This window comes from Grammomys surdaster, unplaced genomic scaffold, assembly GCF_004785775.1.
Source record: "Grammomys surdaster isolate TR1022 unplaced genomic scaffold, NIH_TR_1.0 752, whole genome shotgun sequence".
NCBI classification, from domain to species: Eukaryota; Metazoa; Chordata; class Mammalia; order Rodentia; family Muridae; genus Grammomys; species Grammomys surdaster.
In genome coordinates this window covers 3,854,148-3,865,550 of record NW_021605171.1, presented here as the reverse complement: position 1 = coordinate 3,865,550, position 11,403 = coordinate 3,854,148, and positions in this window count along the sequence as shown.

Genomic DNA, 11,403 nt, shown 5'->3' with positions numbered 1-11,403 from the left:
CCCCTGTCAGAGTGCTTCCACCATACCCCCTCCATGTTGACTCTGAGAGGGTGTACCCATGGATCCACCCACCCTGGGCCATCAAGTCTCTACAGGACTAGGTATATTCTCTCCCAGTGGGGCCAGAAAAGACAGTCCTCTGCAACATATGAGCTAAAGGCCTTGGACCACCCAGTGCACACTCTTAATTGGTGGCTCATTCTCTGGGATCTCCCTGTGGGGCCAACTAAGTAGACACTATTGTTTTTCCTATGGGGTTGCCATCCCTTCTGTTTCTTCAGTCCCTCCCCTAATTCTTCTATTGGGGTCACAACCTCCATCCAATGCTTGACTGAGAGTATCTACATCGGTCTCAGTTGCTGCTGGTGAAGCCTCTCAGTGTACAGCCATGCTAGGTTTCTTTCTACAAGTGCAACATAGGATCAGTAATAGTGTCAGGGATTGGTGTCCACCCACTGGATGGATCCCAAGTCCCCAGCCCTCTATCTACTGAGGTAGTCTCTTCAGGTGCCATATCCCTATTGCTAGACATTTTACCTCTAAGGACATCTGCTTTGAGTCCTGCAAGCCTCCTCATGCCTGGGATCTGAGACTTTCTGAACATCTCCCCCAATACTGGTACCTACATATTTCCATTCATTCTCGTGGCTCTTTGGGCTCTTCTCCTGTGTCTCCCCATATCTGACCCTACCCCCCTTATCCTTTCCACCTTCCTTCTCCTGCTGGTTCCTTCTTCCTTCTGCCTCTCATGATTATTTTGTTTCTAGTTCTAAGTGGGATTGAAGCATCCTCACTTAGGCCTTCCCTCATGTTTAACTTCTTAGTGTCTCTGGGGAGTATCACTGGTATTCTATACTTATTGGCTAATATCCATTCATCAGTGAGTACATACCAGGCATGTCCTTTTGGGTCTGGGTTACCTCATTAAGGATGATAATTTCTAGTTCCATCCAGTTGCCTGCAAATGATCTCCTTGCTTTTAAAGTTTGAATTAGCATTCCATTGTGTAACTGAAGCATATTTTCTTATATCCATTCTTTGGATGAGGAACATAAGGGTTGCTTCCAGTTTCTAGCTATTATGAATAAGGTTTCTATAAACATAGTAGACCACATGTCTTTGTGATATGGTGGAGCAACTTTTGGGTATAATATGCCCAAGAGTGGTATAGCTGGGTCTTCAGGTAAAACTGCTCCCATTTTTCTGAGGAATGTGTAGATTGATTTCCAGATTGGTTATACAAGTTTACAATTCTACCAGCAGTGAAGAGTGTTCCCCTTTCTCCTCATCCTTACAAGCATGTGCTGTGGCTTAAGTTTTTGATGATAGCCATTCTTTTGGTGTAAGGTCAAAGGAATATCAAGATTGTTTTGATTTGCATTTTCCATTTGACAGAGAATGTTGAACATTCCTTTAAATGCTTCCATTCCAGATTTCTCTATTGAGAATTCTGTTTAGCTCTGCACCCCATTTTTAAATTTGGCTCTTTGTAGCTTAGCTTCTTGAGTTCTTTATATATTTTGGATATTAGCCCTTTATCAGATGTAGTGTTAGTGAAGATTGTTTCCCAATCTTCAGGTTACCAATTTGACCTATTGACTTCTTTTGCCTTAGAGAAGCTTTTCAGTTTCATGAGGTCCCATTTATCAGTTGTTGATCATAGATAGAGCATGAGCCATTGAAGTTCTTTTCAGGAAATTGCCCCCTGTGCCAATGAGTTCAAGGCTCTTTTCCACTTTCTCTTCTATTCTATTCAGTGTATCTTATTTCATGTTGAGGTCCTTAATACAGCTGGACTTGAGCTTTATGCATGGTGATAAATATAGATCAATTTGCATTCTTCTACAACCTAACGACAGATAGATTAGCACAGTTTGTTGACAATACTTTCTTTTTTCCACTCTATGATTTTGGCTTCTTTGTCAAAATTCAAGTGTCCGTTGGTGTTTGAATTTATTTCTGGGACTTTGATTCTATTTCATTCATGAACGTGTCTGTCTCTGTATCAATATCATGATAGTTTTTCTTTTTCTTTTTTATGACTATTGCTGTGTAGTACAGCATGACGTCAGGGATGGTGATTCCTTCATAAGTTCAGTGCTTCTCCCAGAAGTTCTTTTATTTTTTCAGAATTGTTTCTGCTGCTGGTGTGTGTGTATGTGTGTGTGTGTGTGTGTGTGTGTTTGTGTTTCCTCATGAAGTTGAGAATTGCTCTTTCAATGTCTGTAAAAAAATGTGTTGAAGCTATGGTGGGAATTGCATTAAATCTGTAGATTGCTTTTGGAAAGAAGACCATTTTCACTGTGTTAATTCCAGCGATCTCTTGTATGAGAGACCTTTCTATCTTCTGAGGTCTTCTTCGATTTCTTTCTTTGGGGCCTTGAAGTTCCTGTCATATAGATATTTCACTTGTTTGGTTAGAGTTAGTTACATCAAGATATTTTATATTAAAAAAATAAAATAAAATAAAAATAATAAATAAATAAATAAAATTAAAAAAAATAAAAAAAATAAAAAAAAAAGATATTTTATATTACTTTTGGGTTTTGTGAAGGGTATTGTTTCCCTAATTTATTTTACAGCCTATTTATTATTTGTATAAAAGAGGGCTCCAGATTTATTTGAGTTAATTTTATATCCAGCCATTTTGCTGAAGTTGTCTACTATAGAAGTTCTCTGATATAATTTTAAGGGTTGTTTACACATACTATCATATCATCTACAAATAGTGAGACCTTGACTTCTTCCTTTCCAATTTGTATCACCTTGATCTCTTTTTTTGTTTCCTTATTCCTTTGTACATTGAATAGATGAGAGAGGGTAGGAAGCCTTGTCTTGCCATCATTTTAGTGAGATTGCCACAAGTTTCTCTCCATACAGCTTGATGTTCATTATTGGTTTCTTGTACATTGCTTTTACTAATTTTAGGTATGTGACTTTAATCTCTGATCTTTCCAAGACTTTTAACATCAATGGATGTCAGATTTTTCCCTTGTCTTTTTCAGCACCTAATGAGATGATCCATGATATCTTATTACTTTGAGTTTGTTTATTTAGTGAATTACGTTGATGGATTTTTCCTACATCCCAGGTATGAAGCCTACTTGATCATGATGAATGATGTTTTTGATGTGCTCTTGGATTTGGTTTGAAAGAATTTTATTGAGTATTTTTATATTGATCATAAGTGGAATTGGTCTGAAATTCTCCTTTTGTTGGATCTTTAAACAGTTTCAGTATCGAGCAACAATGGCCCCATAGAATGAAATCTCTCTCTCTTTTTCCTTCTTTGCTTCTATCTTTTCTTTCTTTTTTTGTTGAGAGTTTTTTAATGACTACTTCTATTTCATTAGGGGTTATGGGACTGTTTAGATAGTTTATCTGATCTAGATTTAACTTTGGTTCATGGTTTCTGTCTGAAGAAAATTATCTATCCTGTCTAGATTTTCCAGTTTTGTCAACTAGAGGTCTATGTAGTAAGACTTGATCTTTTTTTTTTTTTTTGAATGTTTTCAGTTTCCATTGTTATGTCTCTTTTTTAATTTCTGATTTTGTCAATTTGGATACTGTATCTGTGCCTTTTATTTGATTTGTCTAAGGGTTTGTCTATCTTGTTGGTTTTCTCAAAGAACCAGCTTTTGGTTTTGTTGATTCTTTGAATTGATCTTTTACTTTCTAATTCACTGGTTTCAGTCATGAGTTTGATTATTTCCTGCCATCTCCTATTGGGTTTGTTTGTTTCTATTTCTTCTACAGTTTTCAAGTGTGCTTTTAAGTTGCTAGTGTAAAGTCTCTCTAATTTTTTATGAAGGCACATAGTGCTCTCAATTTTCCTCTTAACGTTGCTCTCCTTGTGTCCCATAATTTTGGGTATGTTGTGTCTTCATTTTCACTGAATTCTCAAAGTCTCGAATTTATTTCATATCTCTTTTCTGAGCAAATTTTCATTAAGTAGAGTTCAGTTTCTGTGAATATGAAAGCTCTTTGTTTCTGTCGTTCTACCCTTAGTCCATGGTCTGAGAGAATACAAGGGGTCATTTTAGTTTCCTTGTGTCTCTTGAGCCTTGTTTTGTGTCCAAGTGTAAATTCAATTTTGGAGAAGGTCTTGTGAGGTGCTGAGAAAAATGTATTTTTTGTGGGATGAAATGTTCTGTAGATATCTGTTAAACCCATTTGGTTCATAACTTCTGTTAGTTTCACTTTGTCTCTTTTATTTTCTGTTTCAATGAGCTGTACGTTGTTAAGAATGGGGTGTTGAAGTCTCCCACTATTATAGTGTGGGTTCAATGTGTGTTTTGCATTTTATTAGAGTTTCTTTTACAAGTGTGGGTGCCCTTTCATTTGGAGTATAGATGTTCAGAATTGAGACGTCATCTTGGTAGAGTTTTCCTTTGATGTGTATGAAGTGTCCTTCCTCATCTTCTTTGATTTTGGTTGAAAGCCTATTTTATTAGATATTAGACTGGCTACACCAGCTTGTTTCTTGACCCTGTTTTATTGGAAAACTTTTTTCCCAGCTATTGACTCTAAGGTAGTATCTATTTTTCTTGGAGAAGTGTGTTTTTTGCATGAAGCAGAATGATGGTTCTTGTGTATGTATTCACTCTGTTATCTTGTGTCTTTGTATGGGTGAAATGAGTCCATTGTTGTTAATTACCAATGATATTAATAGCAATGATAGTTAGTTCCTACTCTTTTGTTGTTGGAGGTGGTAATATATGTGTGTGATTCTTTTCTGTTGCTTTTGTTCTGATGTGATTAATTTCTTGTGATTTTTCGGCTGTAGTTATCCTCCTTACTTTGGAGATTTCCTTCTAGTATCCTTTGTAGGACTGGATTGGAAGAAAAATATTGTTTAAATTTGGTTTTGTAATGGAATACACTGATTTCTCCATCTGTGGTTATTGAGAGTTTTGCTAGATATAATAGCCTGGGCTGGTGTCTGTGATCTCTTAGGGTGTTCAAGACATCTGCCTAGGATCTTTGGGCTTTTAGAGTCTCTGTTGAGAATTCACATATAAGTCTGGAAGGTCTGCCCTTATGTGTTACTTGGCCTTTGTCCCTTACAACTTTTAATATTCTTTCTTTGTTCTGTACTTTTAGTGTTTTGATTATGATGTGACCAGAGGATTTTCTTATCTAGTCCAGTCTGTTTGTTGTTATGTACATGTCTTCAAAGTTTAACGCCATCTCTTTCTTCTAATTTATTTATTTATTTATTTGCTATGATTTTGTTGTAGTCCGTTGCTGGCCCATTGAGCTGGGAATCCTTACCTTAATTTATTCCTATTATTAGTAGGTTGGGTCTTTTCACTGTGTCCCACCTTTCCTGGATATTTAATGTTAGGGACTTTTTACACTTGGCCTTTGCTTTGACCAATGTATCAATATCTTCTATATTTTCTACTCCTGAGATTCTCTTTTCTATCTCTTTTATTCTGTTTGTGATGCTTGCATCTGTATTTATACTTCTCTTTCCTAGGTTTTCCATCTCCAAGGTTGCCTCCATTTGTGATTTATTTATTGTTTCTATTTTAACTTTTATGTCTTAGACTGTTTTGTTCAATTCCTTTACCTGTTGTTTCATTGCATTTTTCTGTATTTGTTTGAGGGATGTATTTGTTCTCTCTTTAAGGGCTTCTAACTTTTGAATGTGTTTTCTTGTATTTCTTTAAAGGCCCTTGTAATCTTCATATGATGGGATTTAAGGTAAAATTCTTGCTTTTCAAGTTTGTTAGGATATCCAGAGCTTACTGTAGTAGGCAAGCTCTGTGTTAATCATGCCAAATTGTATTGATTTCTGTTGATTTGTATGTTTGCCTTTAGCCATCTGCTTGTCTCTGAATTAACTTGTTTGGATATCCTAGACTGGAGCAGATCTTCTGGGAGATAGCCAGTGTTGTGGTTCTGGTTAGAGTAGGCCTCCTGTGCTCCTAGTTAGCACATACCTTTTGTATCCCTGGTTAGAGCAGTCCTCCTGGGAATCAGGCAGGATTGTGGTATGTCGGAGCATGCACGTCCATCGACCGAGGTTGCAGGTAAAGGTGTAAACGAGAAAGGCTACAAGTGTCAGGAATGGTGGTACAGATCCCAAGTCAGCTGGGCTCTCTGGGGTCTCAGCTATTGTGGGTATTGAGTCTCTGTCTGACCCATATCCCTGGTTATATTAGTCCTCCTGGGAGACAAACAGGGCTTTGGGGTAGGGATTAGGCCTTCCAATCTCCGTATTTGAACTCTTTATAATTTACAGTTCTAATATTAAATTAGATCTTACACATGAATACTCCGTAAGAGTATGAAACATAATAATTAAGAAAATTCACAAGTAACCTCACATTTACATATATCTGTAAAAACTATAATAAGCTATTATATATTTTATTATTTTAAAAAATGGTATCCTACAAGAAAGCAAATACTATCCTATTCATGAAAAAATATGCTTTTTGATAGTGCTAATTATGTTCTTTTGATAACTTAAGTATCTTGCCTTTTTGTCACCTGTATCATGAGCAGTCATGAGTGTTGGACCTGGGGGTCAAGAGAAAAGGAGACAGGACATGTCTCTTACTGGCTGCTGCATTTGGAAGTATGAGCTCTGCCCCTTGCCTAGAAAACAAAGGAGAACTTCCTTTGGGGCTAAGGGTATAGGTGAGCCTTCTGCAAGGGTATGAGAGTAAGAGGGCTGAACCTATCCTTTGTTGTTGTACCACTGGATAAGCTAGGTAGGGCAGTGCAGGAGTGCTTATCCTGGTGGTGTGATGTGGGACACCAAGCAGGTTGACTAACTTAGCTACCACTGAGGCTCAGATCCAAGACTTTGAGTTGGCCCACCTCAACATGAACATATAAAAGGGCCAGCCTGTAAGTCCAAAGCTACAGCTTCCATAATGAGATGTTTCCTTTGAATTTGTTTGCTTGTTTCTTCATTTCTGATTTTGTTTTTTTGGGGAGGATGATCTTTTTGTTTTTGTTTTGGTTTTGATGGGGGAGTTTTAGTGGACATGGAGATACATGGACATGGAGATACGTGAGACTATGGTAGATTATGTGAAACTCACAAACAATCAATAAAACGTTTTAAAAAGTTTTTGGAAGAAAAGAAATTTTAGTATCATTTACTTTAGAGCACTGGTTCTCAATCTTCTTAATGATGTGACCTTTAATGTAATGTCTCAGGTTGTAGTATCTCCTAACCATAAAATTATTTTCATTGCTACATCATAACTATAATTTTGCTACTGTTAGGAACTGTAATTTAAATATTTTTGGAAATAATAATTTTCAACTGAGAAAATGCCTCCATAATGTCTAGCTACAGAGTATTTTCTTAATTAGTAATGGGGGAATTCACAGCCAGAGTAATGTGGGCAGTGCTGTCCTTTAGCTGGTGATCCTGGTTTCTAGAAGAAAGCCATAATGATCAAGTCAGTGGAATTGGCCATGGCCTCTGCATTAACTCCTGCCTCTAGGTTCCTCCCTTATTTGAGTTTGTGTCTTAACCCTCTCTAATGATGAACAGTAATAATAAGCTATAAGGTAAATAAACCATTTTTACCCAACTTGTTTTGGTCTTGCTATTTCATGATGCAATCATAACACTAACTAATACACACACTAACTCATTTAATTTATTTTAGTAATTCTTTGAAAATTTATAAAACTTGCCTCTCATTCTTCATTCTCTAACCCTAATAATATTTGTTTCTTTTTATATTATTATCTAAGCATTCTAATTTGTGTTAGCCATATTGTCATAGAGGTCTATCCATGGGAGAACAGTCAACCTACCAAGGTCATATAAACCACACAGTTAAAGAAAACCATTAACTTATCAATAGTTTCTCAGCTCAAGGTAGAAGCTGTGTGTTCCATGCCACAGTCTGGACTGGTTTGAAGGCAATGCATATCGCCTCCTTGTGCTCTTCCTCACTTGTTACATATAATACATAAACCACAAGGCATCTTATGGACAAAATATTGTATCATTTACTTCCATGGTAAATCTGAATGACAGCAAAAATAATGTTCTGAATATTCCTTGAAAGCAAAGTATTCTTTAATATAGGATTCCATTAGCATGTACACTACAGGCATTAACATCATAAACAGGAAAGAAGACATCACATTGCTGAAACTGTGTTACTCAAAACTTGATATAAATCAAGAACCCTTAATTCAAACGTGCAAAAACCTATAATTTAATAGTTCTCATGCTAAATCCATCCCATCCTGATCTTGGTGAGTTATTGTACAAAAGAAAGAAGATAGTTGATATGTGTGGATAGATGTTCATCGATATGAGCATAAGTATAGTTTCCTAAAGGTATCAGAAGACATCTATCTCCTGGAGCTGCAGTTACAGATTCTTGTGACCTATCTATTATTGGTGCTGAAAACTTGGTCCTCTGGAAAAGCAATAAGCACCGTTAATGTCTGAGTCATTTCTTCAGTTCCAAGAGATAATTATTTGTAAAATAAACTTTTATGTGGGAACTAAACTCTATCTAGTGAATAAAAATAGCTGCTCCGTAATTGGAAATTGAGTGATGTCAAGGCCTGCGAGATTTCAAGCACATGTGTCATGCAGAAAAGAAATCAGATGAAACACTAATAAACCTTTCAGGCATTTCAGAATTAGGGTCTATGATCAGCAGAAGGTCAGTTTTTTCCAAGATCTATTCAATTGCTTTAGTCATAAAGGAATATACATACAATGGGAAGTGAATTACCCAGTTGTCATTATTTTAAAAAATAATGGTATCATGTGCCATGGATACCAAAGTTTTTCTTTGGACATATTTGTAACTTGCCATTCAATAAGATGTGAAAAGCAGACCCTGCCAAGCAAAGGTCAGCACTGTGTTACAAAGTTCTCCTTGGAAATAGGCTGGAATCAATAGAGGTTTGGCCCTAGACCTAAGGCATCCTCTCATCTTCCATGTCAATACAACTCAACTATGCAGAATCACTTCTTATTTGGTCCTGTATAACATTAAATATGGATTGTTAAAAAGTGTAATCCCTAGACATAGGATAAAGAGAAAGTTGAATAGATGTTCAGATTAACTAATACAGTTTTAAAATTATTTTTAAGAGAGATGGCTGGTCTTAGCTAGGGTCACTTCATAGAATCCTAGGAGTTTTCCATTTTCCTAGCTATATCCGACAGATACCCCCAATCAAGTTGCCTATCTCAGGGCTTTCTCCCTCAATCATCCCTCTACATCTTCCCTCTTATTCATCTCTCCCCTATTTAGTCACTTCCCTCTCTATATACACTATGTCTAATATAGTTTCCCTTCTCAGTGAGATTCAAGTTTTACCCATTGAGTCTTCTTTGTTTCTTAGTTTATGTGGGTCTGTGGTTTGTAGCATGGTTTTCCTGTGCTTTATAACTAATATCCACTTACAAGTGAATACATACTATGGGACTGTGAAAGGGTATTCTGGTTCATGGCTGGGTAGGTGCCTAGAACCCCGAGACTCTGTATGAGACCCTGCAGGAGTTCGGCGTGCCCCCAGAATCCAGGGTCCTGAAAAGCAGTCTAGTCCCCAAAGATTCACAGCCCCTCCCAAAGTAAACAGGTAGAGGATGTGACTAGAGGCCTCATGCCCTAGGGGTTTACATACTAATGAAAGCCAGAGGGTGGAGCAAATTAAGCATGCTTCCCCAGATCCTCCCCCGATCCTCCCCCTTTCTCCCTCCCTATTTAACTCGGGACTGCCCTGAGTTTTACGGGGCGTACATCCAAATCCATCCACCATCCGCCCTGACAATAAACCCTTTTGGAACCAAGGACTTCCTCGTGATATTGGGGCCTGCCACCACCAAATCCTCCAGGCCGCTGGAACCATAGACATTCCTCCTGCATGTGGGACCAGCTGCTTCATGGAAACCCCTGGTGATCCCACCGCTGCAGCCTCCTATTTTTCCCCACACATACCATGTTTATCTTTCTGGGTATAGATTAGCTTACTCAGGATGATCTTTTCTTGATACATTCATTATCTTGAAAACTTCATGCTGTCATTTTTTCCTGGCTAAGGAATACTCCATTTTGTAAATGAAACGTTTCCTTTATCCATTCTCCTGTAACCAGGAAAGACTTCCAATGGATGGATTAGGACACCAATTCAGCCACAAAACCTTGTACCCACAGTTTTTCTTGTTTACCAGCTGTGCAGTGGTAAGGGATGGAACACAATTTCAGGGATATGCCAACTAATGAGCCTAGTATAACTGTCATAAGAAAGACATCACCCGGCAACTGATATAAACTGATGCAAAGACCCACAGTCAAACATTGAATTTAGTTGGGGAACCCTGTCGAAGTGGGGAGGGGGAAGGATTGAAGGAGCTAGAGGGATCAAGGACACTACATGAAAACTTACATACCTTAGCCCCTAGAAGTTCATAGAGCCTGAACTGCCAACCAGAGAGCATGCATGGAATGCAGCTAGGCCCTGTCCATATATGTAACAGTTGTATAACTGGATCTTCATCTTTGACTCCTAGAGCAGGGACAGGGGCTATCTATGAGTACTTTGCCTGCCTTGAGATCCCTTTTGCCTAACTCAGCTGCTTTGTCTAGCATCAAGGGACGAAGAGGAGCCTAGTACTACTGCAACTCAATATGCTATGGCTGGTTAATATCCAAAGGAGATATTTGCTTTTAAGAGGAGAAGTGGATAGGAAGTAGGAAAAGGGAGCAAGGGACTTGGAGGAGAGGAGGAGTGGGAAGCTGTATTTGTGATGTAAGATAAATAAATAACTTAATCAATAAAATTTACTTAGACAAATTGTTATAAAATACCCTTTGATCATATTCTTCCTCATACCTCAGCTATACCAAGATCCTCCGTGCCCACACAAACTCCATGTTATGTTCTATTTCTGTCTCTAAAAACAAAATAAAAAACAAAATGAATGCAAATGAAAATAAACAAAATGAATAAAACAATAATTATCAAAATAAAACAAAAACAAGCACACAAAAAATATGGAGTCCATTTTCTGTTGGACAACTACTCCTGAGAACTCAGTCATGAATGGCATATCTTTATTAAATTTCTCCCTTCAAGGCTCATGTATCTATTAGGAAGAGGAGATAGAATGATTGGAAGAGTCAAAAGTAAGGACTTCTATAAGGAAACAATCTCTCCTAGACACTAGAGAGATCATCCAGATGCTGGACTCCGAACTTATACTACTCTGATCTTTGAAGGGCCTCTTTCAAGAACATCAAACAGCTAGAGATTGACATCACTAATCTGAAGAAATCTCTCGTTTCACTGTCTGAAGAGATCTCCTAAATAGCAAAGATCCTTATTGGACTTGATTTATTCTATTACAATAGAAAAGACTGTATACAGCTCTTGACTGTATACAAACCTCAAAGA